The sequence below is a fragment of the Sesamum indicum genome, linkage group LG10 (genome assembly GCF_026168435.1).
Source record: "Sesamum indicum cultivar Baizhima isolate 11 linkage group LG10, ASM2616843v1, whole genome shotgun sequence".
NCBI lineage: Eukaryota > Viridiplantae > Streptophyta > Magnoliopsida > Lamiales > Pedaliaceae > Sesamum > Sesamum indicum.
The window spans coordinates 7,590,359-7,604,704 of NC_142666.1; the positions used below are offsets into that span (position 1 = coordinate 7,590,359).

At 37.6% G+C, this 14,346-nt stretch overlaps 1 protein-coding gene across 11 annotated transcripts in view; it reads left to right on the forward strand.

Annotated features, from left to right (window-relative positions):
* Window positions 1–335: 335 nt before the first annotated feature.
* Window positions 336–14,346, forward strand: part of LOC105172285 (uncharacterized) — a 31,350-nt gene continuing 17,339 nt past the window's right edge. The window contains exons 1-3 of one of the 11 annotated variants that reach the window (XM_088885533.1): window positions 425–1,166; window positions 1,312–1,359; window positions 1,443–1,589. The gene's annotated coding sequence lies outside the window, so the exon portion shown is untranslated. Of the gene's footprint in view, window positions 1,590–3,714; window positions 4,567–10,801; window positions 11,468–14,346 lie in introns of those variants that run through there. The other 10 variants (XM_088885530.1, XR_016067665.1, XR_016067664.1 and 7 more) reach the window with 10 other exon arrangements.

Below are 14,346 nucleotides of genomic sequence, written 5' to 3' on the forward strand. Positions count from 1 at the left end.
GGCTCTAAGTAATTCAGAGTATTTATGTAGGTCATATGTTTGTACTTTTGTACGAATCCACGTGTTAGAATTCAATGGCTTTAGTTTCAGATTGTCGGGTCGGGCACGCAGTTCTTGGGCCATGATTAGAATTTTTAATACGATTTGGGTGGGTATTTTTATCATTTAAACAACCTTCTTATCTTACACTTTTAGCTTTTATGAATTTTAAAATAACTAAGTATATACCTTTTCTTTTTGGGAAAGATTAATTGCATAAAATTGAAAAAGGAGTATAATTTATCATACAGAAACGAAGTGCAGTATCACACCTCATCTTGCTTGCCAAACTAGCGTTGTTCCCATGGGATTTTCCAAATTCTAAACAATAGGCAAGCGCCCACGCTATATACTAACTTATCACTCATAATTCGAAGTTGGACTTGGTTCATCCACAAATGATGCAGTAAGGAAGCTAGCACAGGCCTTCTTGATGCGTTAATAACATGTTTCCTCTCTATTGTCTTGATACTCAGGTTATAGCCACATGTCACAGAAGATCTGGCCAAGTAAAGCGGACCTCGTTTCCCAGTAATTGTAAGCACTTCGCAGAAAAAGCATATTGAAAGAACACGTGCTCATGTGTTTCCAAGAGTCCATCCTCACATAAGACACAATTTCAATTTGTCAATTGGAGCCAAGGAACATCCATAGTGGTTAGTTTGTCGATGAGCGCCAGCCACATAATGAAATTATTCCTCTCAAGAGTGTAACCCATATTACAATCGGGGCATCGTTCTAGAATAAAGTATAAGCCTCATTCGAGGTTATGTAGTTCCCCTCCACTGCACCGAGTCAGACCCACCATGTATAATTGATAGGCTTTTGTATGTTTGAAAGTATAGCCGCTTTTAATAGCTAGCCAAGGCAAGGCAATCGAGAACTCGGTTTTCATGCCCTATATTCTCGGCACACTCGATACGATCTCTCATTCTAATTTCTGATTAATATTCTCTCCCTATGTTCTCTTTTCTATGTTTTTTTCGTACCTTTTCAACAGCAAAAGGGAGCTGTGTTTTTCTCTGCTTCTAGTCTTTCTTAAAGTTAAGTTGTAAAAGGATAAACTTGAGATCCATCATCGCTAAGCAGACCTTCATTGATCTATGAGATTGTCCTTTGCCGATCAGGTCCATTAACTTCTACTGGGTCAATACTGGCTTTCCTTCTTGAAGTTTGTTCAATTGGACTGTTACTTTTATCAAGTAAGTAAGAGGTGTGGGCTCTTCAAGTTTGTGGTTCTTCAATTTTTTCTTTTTGGTCTGTCTTCTACAGGCAAGTTTGCTTAGGCGACTTTTATTGACCAGATCTGATTCTCTGAAGGTTTGAAACCCTGTAGTTCTGATCCCAGAATTGGTGTTTCTGTATACCTCTGTCCTTCTATTAATTGTTTAGTTGATAGGTAGATTGAATTGTGAAGAAAAAGTGATGGGGTTTACTCTGTTGGTATTGAGATGGCGAATCGACTTAAAAAGGATGAGAAGAATGAGAGAACTATACGGAATCTTCTGAAGCTTCCTAAGAATCGCAGATGTATCAACTGCAACAGTTTGGTATGCTTCTTGCTTGTCTTCATGGATTGCTTCCATTGTTTTACAATGCTTCTTTCGGTTTCCACTTTCCAAGCTTGAATAACATTTAATATTCGAAATTGCTGTTCAAAGTTATCTGGATCACTTCCGTAAAGGCACGTCAGGAATTGTGGAACCCGGATCTTACTCTTCTATTAATTTGTATGGGCCAAACCAAACTGATATGACTTCTTGTCACCCCAAAACGGATATACAATACTAAACCTGGAAGTCTCTTTTGGGAATTCGTTCTCATTTAGTTGTCTCCTTAGCCTTATGAGCCCTGATATCACAGTCCCAATGTTAAATGTTCTATGGAACACCCAATGTATCATTATTCAAATGTTGTGCATACATTAATTGATGAGTAATAGTACAAATAAATTGGTGATATACGTAAACAACTGGAGCGAAAGCAAAATATTTGTACCATTATTTAGTTGGCATGCGGTCCTATGTGTCTGAATGTTGTGTCTCTGCTGCTCTTTTCCTAGAGAAGACACTAATATGTTTGCAACAGTGTAATGCATGACTATTTTTACAACTTTACATCAACCAGTCCACAGAAGCTTAGGTTTCGATCACCATATTTTTTATAGAGTGCGACTATACCATATCCATATTTCCTCTGTTTCTGGGTGCTTTTCTTTTTTATTTTACTGTGTTTTATGTTTATTTCCTTTATAGATGTAACTGCTAGTTGTTGTACCTTTTGAAAGGTTCATGAGCTTGGCCAACTGTACCACTGTTCTACACATTCTTCACATTACATGAAAAGAAGCTCTCCTTTGAAAACTTGAAATTTGATTTGGAGAATGAGAATGGATTATTTCATATACTGTTTAATTTACAAATATTGATGAAATACAAGGCTCTTCTACTAATTGTTAATGCCCAAAAACAATAATTGTCACAGTGTAGAAGAAACTTGATGAGTATTTTTTATTCCATTTACTCCATTCATTTTGTTGAGAAGACAATACAAGAAGACCCTACCTTAATCCTGCTGTTAAATCTGTTTATCAAAGCCATTAGCTTGGAGCAATTGGCGTATTTGGATGCTCTCTCTACTTTTTAGTTATATCTTGGAAACTTCTAATGTTGCTAGCATTTATACAACCAGAAACCCTACAAGGAGAGCGCGGGACTAAGTGTCTCCGTCTTTTTACATATGGTAAATCAGATAAGATTGAGAATAGTTAGAACTCTAATTGTCCACTCTCCAAATGGTTGGATAATTATAACGTGAATACGATCTAATATAATAAAGATCTGTCTAGTGGCTAATTGGAATGTTGAAGTTCCATGGTTGCTGAGGAATTGGACATTTTATCTCCAATTCTCTGAAGTTCATTTTCCTTGGCAAAGGAGCTTAATTACTTATTCTTTATCTTAAGAATTTCTGACCAAAAAATTGAGTTTTCAGGTGAGGCTACACATTAGATGCTTACCCAATGCAATAGGTCTTTAGGGATGCTAGAGGATTTACTCCCTAGCCCAGTCTTTCTTCATGAGAATGATAGGGACAAAAACTCACCTGACTTCAACTTGTTCAATCAGTCCACAACATCTTGATTCACCTTATACTAGGTGTTGGCACCATGAGCAGGATTGAATCCATTAATATCCTTTGCTAGCATGGTCGTCGTTGGTTGTTGTTTGTTTCAATTGGTTAATCAGATGTACAAAACACTCTCCATCGAGATAGCAAGCTACAAGAACAAAGCACAATGTTTTAGATTCTAGGACTTGTAGGTCAAACCACTCATGATGCTGAAAGAGAGTTACTCCTTAAAGGACCGACTAGATGCTTTTCATGAAAAGCTTATTTAATGAGTTTCTTACTAAGTGCAACTCTGCACTTTGCATGTGTTTAACTTTACATCTAACAGAGGCGATCTGTAGTTCTTGACACTGTTATAGAAATGAAGGATTATGCTATTGATGGGTCTGTACTATGGGCATGAACATTATATTTTATTTCAATTATTTTCAATGATCAGAAATTCACCTGCCTTATTGTGTTGGGGCGGTTAGGCTTGAACTTGTATTGTGAAGCTTTCTGTTATGTTATAATTTAAGTGATGGGCTGACTATTTCTTTCCAGGGGCCTCAATATGTGTGCACTAATTTCTCAACGTTTGTCTTTACAACGTGCAGCGGCATATAGTAAGTATTAAATAATAATGAGCTTCGGTTCTGCATCTTTTGTTCTGTGACAACCTTCCAAAGGCTTTACAAGTGCTAAAGCTTGTGGAGTCCTTGTCCAGCGCCTCTGCTTCTGTGGGCAACTCATCATCATTCCAATCTAGTAGCTCCCAAGGCTCATCTTTTCTGTCATCCTTTGTATTTATTGGTTCGTCATTAGTGCTTCCCCATGATGGTAATCCTACGGCATTCCTTGGACTAGTACCAGAACAGTAGGTCAATGTTGAAGGTAGCCTGCTTGCCAATGATCTTGTTAGAGGACAATGGACTACCATGAATTCTCAAAATCATTTTGTTCTCCCTGGAGGTATTGACTAGCCGGTTTCTCAACTAGTTACCCCTGTTGTTAGTGGATCTTCAAGAAACGAGGTATGGCATGTGAATGTAATGTTCTTTCTTGTATACTTGATTTTCTTCAAGAAGTAATTGCCCTGGATGTTTAATAGACATGGAATTCACTTGCGCTAAATGCCCATAGGCCACCTGGTCTGTTGCACAAGTTGGCAACTTTGAAACAGCTCCTACCATGGGAACCTCAATTGGATTCCGGACAGAATCATCAGAAGCGAAATCGAGTGGGAGAAAAGCACTGCCTGAGGATTTATTTACAGTGAATTACTCTTATACTCCATCTCCAGTTTTAGGCTAGTATTCTGGTTCTGCATATGTTGCTGGGGTCCTTATGCAGTATAACATACCAATGGTACCTCTTGCAATACTTTGTTCGAAATTTAGTTCCTTTTCTCTTAAATCTCCGATTCAGTTAATTGCATTTGACCTCATTAAGAATTTCTGGAGAGTAAACAATCATTTGGAATAATAATTGGTTGACTAGGCCATGGTCAATGTAAAATGGAATCATTACTTTAAAACCAATTAGTCATTGATTTAGATGTGCATCGACAGAAATGCCATTCTACACATACACACATTTATCTCTATATAATATATTTTGGCAAAATTTCACTTTTGGTTCCACTAAATATGGCCATTCTCACTTTTGGTCCTGCGCTTTAGGTGCTCAACACTTGTAGTCCCAAAACCCTAATTTTTTAACACTTTTAGTCCCGCGTCGTTAAAAACTGACGGAAACAGCACGTGACTTGTCATGTGCCGTTAGTCAACTGGTATGGTACATGTTGGTCAACGGCAAAATATCACTTTTGGTCCCACTAGATAGGGTCATTCTCACTTTTGGTCCCACGCTTTACGTTTTCAACACTTGTAGTCCCAAAACCCTAATGGAGAGTGAGACTGAGACATTCCAGGACAACAACGGCAAGTTCTCGGCGGTTCCTTGCAGTGAAAGCTTAATCTTCATCAAAAGCAACTCAACATTTGAAGCAGAGTGAGTGAGAGTGAGAAGAATGCAAATGCAAAGAGACAGAGAGGCTTAAGAGCCGCCATGAATGAGGCTGGGAAGGAAAAAGAAACTGAGTGTGTGAGGGTTCTTTGTTTGAACTGTGTTCATTGAGTCATCCTCTGGACCAAATCTTGCAACTTCTCAGTCAAATACCACTGGTATGGTAAAATGCAGAGAGACAGAGAGGCCTAAGAGCTGCCATGAATGAGGCTGGGAAGGAAAAAGAAACTGAGTGTGAGAGGGTTCTTTGTTTGAGCTCGAGCTTGACAAGCTCGAGCTCGATACATTATTTTCGAGCTCGAGCTCGAGCTCGATTTTGTTCCAGAAATTGCAGAAGAATAGAGGTGGGAAGGAGAGGAATTTTACAACATTACATACAAAATTTTTCAGAAATTTTGCTAATCGATAATGGTCTTCCATACAACATTATAACTCTTTTATAAAACCAAACAACAACAACAAGAAATAAACAAATCATTGTCCCCTGAAAACACACCCAAACCCAAGAAAAAAAATTAAACAAGATGCTAAAAATACACCCAAACCATCTAATATTGAAACATAAGAATAATTATTCAAGACGGTGCATCGTTGAATCAGGCCATGTGATTTTAAATCATACCGTCTGATATGATCTAATAGATACAATCTTGTATATATTTAAATTTCGTATCAATCAAGTGTCCAAATTTTAAGATATCGTAATTATTGATTAAACTTTTTAATCTCATTATATATCTAATAAAAATAATAATTAGAATTGTTCAACCATCATCATCATTATCATTATTATTTTTATTATTATTATTAATATTATTATTATTATTATTATTATTATGATTTTTAGATTAATTCATAAGAATTACTAAATTTTGACATAAATTTATAAATAATAAAGAATCATAAGTGAATCACTTGTCAATTTAAAAAATATTAACGTAATACAAATATATATATCATATTAAATAATAATTTTAATTATAAAAAATATTACAATTTGCTAAGTTGTTGATTAGATTTATTTTTGTATAAAGATTAAATATATAAATAAAAGTATCATAATTTATTATTATACAAAATAAAATATGATTAATAACTATAATATACAATCAATTTAGATTATAAAACTGATCAAATATTAAATATAAAATTAAATATATAAAAAAATTAAAAAATATATATAAAAAAAAATTCACCAGCTCGCAAGCGGTGAACAAGTAAACATGAGCTCGAGCTCAAAGTCGAGCCGGCTCGACTCATCTGCCACTCCTATGACTAATGGCACGTGACTTGTCACATGCCGTTTCTGTCAGTTTTTAACGGAGTGGGTTTAAAGGTGTTAAAAAATTTATATTGCACCTTAATATAAAATACTATTTTATTGATATATATAAAATCAAAAAAAAATATTTTAATTGAAATTAAAAATATCAACAGAATTATATTGTTGATGTCTTGGTCATATTAAATTATTTCTTTAATTTAGACCTAACTTATTTAAATAAAGTATTGAATAAAGTAAATTCTTCACATTTTTATTTGGCATTCACAATATATATGTATATATCTATGCATAAATATGAATAGAAAAAGACACAAATGTTCAATCAATTTGGTCAACTCTTATAACCAATTTCTGTCACATCAAAAATACATATACATATATTCAACATTCTCACACCTATATACCTACATTTGGAAACAACTAATCCAAATATATTATCAGTTTTCGCACAAAAACCAATAAAGCATTTATACCTATTTCCAAATGTTGGAAACTAAAAATGAAAATGAAAACACAACCAAACGGGCCCTAGAATTTTGGGACTACAAGTGTTGAACACGTAAAGCGTGGGACTAAAAGTGAGAATAACTCTATCTAGTGGGACCAAAAGTGATATTTTGCCGTTGACCAACATGTACCATACCAGTTGACTAACGGCACGTGACAAGTCACGTGCTGTTTCCATCAATTTTTAACGGCGCGGGACTAAAAGTGTTAAAAAATTAGGGTTTTGGAACTACAAGTGTTGAGCATCTAAAGCGCGGGACCAAAAGTGAGAATGACCCTATTTAGTGGGACCAAAAGTGAAATTTTGCCATATATTTTTCTTTGTTTATTTCTCAGTAACTTCCGATTGGTTTGAATGAAGAATTGAGAATATGGTGTTGGCTCAAAGTGAGGTAAGGCTAGGTTGAAGAGTAGCCATACTCATCCATAAGCATAGTATTACTTGGAGAATAAGCCTAGGATGATTCTCTTAGCTTCAAGCATATAGATTTCAATCTTCACCAGCACCCTGTGCATCCTCGCCCTGGAAAAAAGAATCGAACAACCAAGAAACAAAGCCTGTAGCTCTGATGCTTGAAGTTAAGTGATGATGGATGAGAGGGAACTCTATCCATGTGGCTAATTTGCACCCCAATTTAAATACCTACCCTTTCCCCCTCCCTTGTCGGCAGTGCTTCTTTGATGCTAGCTAGCTGATTGAAAATTGAGAATTGATTTGGGCCGTCTAGCAACGGTCTATGACACTAGAGACTAGGTAAATATCCGTGTGAACATTTAGGCTCCCGCATGCATATGGGTACGGTCTTTTCGACTATCATCTCTCAGCCTTAATCTAGGGGCATGGAATTTGATGTCAGTTCCCATTCTGGACTGGGCACTACGCTTTAATACTTGAGACCGCATTATGCTTAATTGGTCGATATAGGAATCTCTTTTCCTATTCGATAACCACTATGACCACAGGTTCATAAGGTGTGGACGTGTCTGTAAGTGCATAGGAGATACCTCCATCATATACTAATAGGGGATGGATCCTATTCTTAGGAATTCACCGTCCTCACTACATATTCTGACTGCACTAGACGAGGCTTATAATGATTGCATTTGTAACACAATCATCTCTCGCGCACATCCAAAATACAGCTATCGTATGCATGTGACTACCGTGATTCATCAAGTCCAAAGACTACTCTCGTACTATCTGAACCGGAGATCTAAGTCATACCGACTATAGCCTCCAAAGCTTCCATATGACAATCTCTGCTAGTCAGTTAAGTCGATTCGACACCTAGCCAATCAACCCACTAAGATTGCAAAAACATAACTCCTCTATCACCGATGAAATGCGGCACTCATAAAATGAATGCGACAATTAGTGCGAGTCTACCTTGTTTTAATTTTAGTATAACGTGTTGAAATAAAAAAAAATAACTGGCACTGTAGCAATGCACTACCGACCAGTGCACAACATACGCACGCAGGAAGGCAGTGTGCGCGTGTGGCCGACTGAGCGGCCGATGGGCTACCGCTACTGCTGACGGCCGACGACTGGGCCGTTTTTCGGCCGTTTTATCATAAAATTGAATTTTTCAATTTCTGCATGTTTTTTGAAAAATATTAATTATTGCTTAAGTACTTGTAGAATGTAGGCTTGCCATGCCATATCTCATATGCGTCTGGAATATTGTCTTAGATGGCGCGATATGAAGCAACTTGTTTGCCATCTCAAGGGCATATCCCTAAAATAGGGACAACTCGATAAAATTCATCATGGATCAAACCATGTCCAATAGGGTCCAATTTCTCCTCTCAGCCACCTCATTTAGTTGTGGCGTTCTAGAAGGAGTCCATTGAGAGAGACTTTCATTCTCTTTTAAGTAATAAATGAATTCACCACTTAAATGCTCTCTGCCTAAATCTGATAGAAAGGTCTTAATCTTCTGGCTAATTTGATTCTCTACTTCAAGTTTGAACTCTTTAAACCTTCCAAAGGTCTTAGACTGTTACCTCATAAGGTAAAGATAATCATACCATGAATCATCGGTATAGGTTATGAAGGATGAGTATCCTCCTCTAGCTGGAGTATTTTTAGTGGTCCACAAATGTCCTTTTACTTAGTCAGACTATTTAGTGGTCAAATCCAATAGACAGCTGGCGAGCATGCTTTGTCTAACAAAAGGCTTCTTGGTTATTTTTCCTTTCAGATAGGACGCGCAAGTTGGTAGGTTATCCAAATCGTCTACTCCAAACATTTTGAGTCTACCAACTTTCTCATCCTATCTTGAGAGATATGGCCTAGCCTCGCATGCTAATCTATGCGTTATCATGATTATCCAATTTTCGTTTGTGTTGGCCAGTCATAATCTAATTAAACTGTTGGAGAATGTTAGATGATTCGTTAATGCAGATGAGAGACATTATCTCTCGTCAAATAAAAACTACTTTTATTGATGTTAATGCATAACCATTATTATCTAAAACAGGAATGGAAATATGCTCGGTATATAAAACAGTCTTTTAATTCAATCCGAACATGATTACTAACAACTAAGTTGACAAATCATACAGCTTCCGCAACCTTGTCATCCCCTAGTCTCAGGATCATCTCATCCTTAGTTTTCTGCTTTTTTCCAACACCTGTAAGTTATTGCAGTTGTACGCTCTCAAGCCAGTATCTAATACCCAAAAAGAAGAATTAGTTATCATAATCACTTCAATCACAAACATACCTTGATTCTCCCTCTTCCAATGCCCTTTTACTTGGCAGTGCATGGAGACATTATTTGCCTTCGATTGTTGTGAATTGCCAATCTTCCCTTTCTCTTTGCCCGAGAAAATTGCAATTTACGTCCCACAACTTACACCGTTTATGATTTTAGTCTTATTATTTTATCCTTCTGGTTGTCCTCAAGCCATTTTTCGAATGTAACACATTCCTCATGTCATGATCCTTCTGGCAAGGCCGTCGGGGGTGGCTTGTCCAAGACATTACCTTGGTTCTCAAAATCGAGGACAATCCTCAAATTTTGCAACTAGTCGTTATAGTTCAAATTCAATGGCACGAACTATAACAACTGGCTGTGGAATTTAAGGATTGTCCTAAATTTCGAGAACCAGGATTATATCTTGGACAAACCACTCCCGACATCCTTGTCAGAAAGATCCTCGCCTGAGGAACATGTTTCATTCAAAAAATGGTTTGAGGATAACCGAAAGGTCCACAGTATCATATTGCCTTCAATGACTAATGATATTTAGAAGCAATATAATCTATTGAAAATGTTCCTTGATTATGCTCCAAAGGAACACCCCTTGGTTGCACCATTTAATTTCGTTTATGCATGAGTTTTATGTTGTACTCCCTCAGCACTTTTGCTAGCGCATTCCCCAACCTATCCACTCTCCCTTCATTGACTCAATTGAATGGAACTTCTTAGATGCTATGTTGCAACTATTTAACTTCCCAGCTCGATTCCGACATTGGATTACTAGTTATATCAATTCTGTGAGCTCTATCTTTAGAAGGGGTTGAGGATCAAGACAAGGTAACCTCTATCTCCTTATCCATTCGTCCTAGTTATGGAAGTATTGAACTTAATCATTAAAGCTCATATTTAGCATAGTACAACCTTCTCTTACCACTGGAAATGTGAGGAATTGAAGTTAGTGATGCTTTCTTTTGCCAACGACCTTCTTCTTTTATGAAAAGCTTTGGAATCAGTCACATTATTTAAAGAATCCTTGGAGAAATTTCATAACATTTCTGGGCTTAAGGCCAACCCCTCTAAAAGTTAAGTGATACTCTGTAAAGTTGCAATGGATTATTTGCAGGATATAATTGGTATTCTTCACTTTCAAATTGGACGCCACCAGTGAAGTATCCTACTCACCACCACTAGATTGAGCATTGCAGATTGCCGGCCTCCTATCAACAAATTAGACCATAAGATCTTAGGCTAGGGCACCTACCAGCTTTCTTTTGCAGCTCGCACTCAGCTGATCAAATTTGTCCTAGCCTCTCTCAACATTTATTGGTTTTCAGCATTCATGTTGCCGAAAGGAGTCATCAACTGTCTGGAAAGCCATATGTGATCTTTTCTATGGAAAGGAGTGTTGGGTAATGGTTACGCAAAAGGTATCATGGGGCCTAATTTACTATTGAGATTGCACAGACACAGACGATTGCCTTAGCTACTAATCTACAGACTAGAGATGCCAAGGTTGATTATGATGATGAGAAAGATGATGGCACTTTTAGCTTTGACGCAGGATAGCAGAAGTTGTGTTTTCAACTGCCGATTTCTTCTGTTTACTTTGTACGCTTTGTTGATTCATTTATTCATTTTTCTATTGGGCCACGTGGTCAAGTCCGACGGTTATTCTATTACGTTAGTTGAGTTGTGCTTAACCATGTATTTAATCTGGGGTTCGAGCCCCAAACCTGTACTACTGAACATTTTGGAGTTTATCAATCAAGAACGCAGCTTTTAGCCCCAACTTTTTTCTCTGTTTTTTTCTTTTCTTCAACCTCTGTTACATTATAAAATTTAACATGGTATCAGAGCCTTCCTCGTGAAGGTCTCTGGATACGCACATCGTATTATGTTTACAGATTGCCAGTTGATTTGGCATCAAGAAAATAGATGCGGTGCTATAGACAGAAATATAACAGAGAAGGATGTGTTGTTCATTCACCCATCCGAGCACTCTAATCTTGCACTGACCTCTTGGTCGTTGGACGGTACAAATTTTCTGATTTGGAGATGAGCAATATATGTTTCTCTCGGCACAAAGATGAAGCTTGAGTTCATAGATGAAAGCTTCCCCCAGCCGGCACTAGGTTCGCCAATTTTTGAACAGTGGCAGCAAGTTGATTTGATGGTTACTGCGTGGATGTGGAACTCTATGTTGAAGGACATTGTCAAGTCGTTTATGTACTGTGGAGACTCAAGAGAACTCTAGCTTGCGATTTAGGACAGATATGGCCGAAGTAACGGACCAATGATTTATCAATTGCAGATGGAAATCGGTTCTGTTTCACAGCAAGAGTTGTCCCTCACTGCCTACCTCACAAAAGTAACAAAGCTCTGGAACGAGCTGAATTGTCTGGCATCGACTCCTAAATGCAAGTGTGGCGGATGTACTTGCGGGGTTAACAAAGCTAGAGAAAATCTTAATTCGAGGAATCAACTAATGCAATTCCTCATGGGCCTTGATGAGAGTTTTAACAACGAACGCAGTCAAGTTCTTATGCTTGATCCACTACCAAGCATTAAAAGAGATTTTTCTATGATCTATATAGTTGAGCAACATAGGCTGATACAAAATGGATATTGAGGCTACTTCAAATAGTGTGGCTTGTCAATTCGCCTTGAAAGAGAATAGGAGAGAAGGCGACAAAGCTTTGCAAAGAAACAAGTTTGTGTTTGATAAGCGAAAGTCGATTTTTTCTCACTATAAGAAACAAGGACACGCTCAAGATACTTGTTTTCAGTTGCATGGGGTACCAGATTGGTACAAATCAATGACTGATCGAAGACAGAAAGGAAGGGAGTTTGCTGCGAGTGTTGAAACTAATACTGATAAACTACAGCAAGCATTACCACAGAATGCTAGAATATAATGGTTGAGTTGCTCAAGCTACTACAAAAGAATACTACCACCTCAGACCAAATCACAAGTTTTGCAAATTTTGCACATTATGACGAGGAATTTGCAGGTAATATTGTGAAACCACCTATCATTGACTTGAACTGCTGGATTATCGACACTGGGCCACTAACCACGTATGTGCCAACATCAATTTATTTCACTCTTATGCTAAACCTTCCACTCCTCTTTACAAACACTTACCTAATGATTCAAGGATACCAGTGAAGTATATAGGAGTTATCAGGTTAACTGAATCAGTCATTTTGGAGAATGTTTTCTTCATTCCTCATTTTTCTATGAACTTAATCTCAGTTCATCAATTGTATTGACGTGGGGTCTGTCATTTTTTGTTCACTAAGGTAAGATGTGTTTTGCAGGACCAGGACACTAAAGAAGAACTAGTTGTAGGAGTGTTTTCCAAAAGTTTATGTGTACAGACCAAGCCCCATTCTTTACTCTTCTGTCCACGATGTAATCTGTTTCAGCTCTGCCCCTTGTACTCCAAATGTGTGGCACAATCATTTGGGCCATCGTTCAATGCAAACTATAAACAAAATATCATCCATTGCGTGCAAAAATGATCACCTCGATATACTTTATGAAATCTGCCACAAGGCCAAGTAGGGCTCAACTTCCTTTTCCTCATAGTTCTTCTCGTGCCGCTGCACCCTTTTCACTTGTGCACATGGATATATGGGGTCCTTACACTACCCCAAACCTTTGTGGGGGCTCATTCGTACTGCCTTTGTTAGATGATTACTCCAAGTGTTTGTGGACCTTCATTATAAAGCAACAATCTCAAGTTCCTACCACCCTCAAGCAATTTTGTTCCTTAGTTCAAAATCAGTTCAACCTTAAGATTAAAACTCTAAGATCTGGAAACGGTTCAAAGTTCCTCAATCGTGAATGTAATTTACTCTATTTCATTCTAGGCATTGTGCATCAAACTTCATGCACTCATACCCCTCAACAAAATGGCTGGATTGAAAGAAAGCATAGACATTTGCTAGATGTGGTTAGGGCTTTGTTGTTTCAGGAATCTTTGCCCATTCGCTTTTGCGGAGATGCGATTCTTACCGTTACCTATTTGATCAATAGAACTCCTAATAAATCACTGCACTGGTTAATCCCTTATGAGTTACTTTATGGTCATTCGCCTTAATATCATCATTTGAGAACATTCGGTTGTTTTATGCTATGCTACTAATTTGAATACCCATAGATCTAAGTTCTGTTCTAAAGCTTTGAATGTGTCTTGATTGGCTATTCGATGCATCAAAAGGCATACAAGTTGTTTAGTCTAGAAAATGGTTCGATTTTTTTTTTCAAGGGATGTTCGCTTCTATGAACATCACTTTCCTTTTGCCCATGTTTCCTCTTCTATTCCTTCGATTCCTTTACCTACAGTGATTGTGCATTCGGATTCTTCTACTGCCCCAGTTCCAACTCACAAAATTACTCCTTCTCAACCTCCAGATGCTTCTCCCCCTACGCCTGCTTCACCCATTCTCAAACGCTCTACTAGACAGAAGTCTAGGCCTGTTTGGCTTAATGATATTGTGTCCAATGTCTCTGAATCTAATTTGTTATATCCTTCTATTGCTGCATACTCTTCTTTTGTGGCCTCTTTGTCAATTTTTTGCAGGATCCCAGGTCGTACTTGGAGGCGGTTCAACACAAGGAATGGCAAGAAGCTATGGCGGCTGAGTTAAATGCCTTGGAGC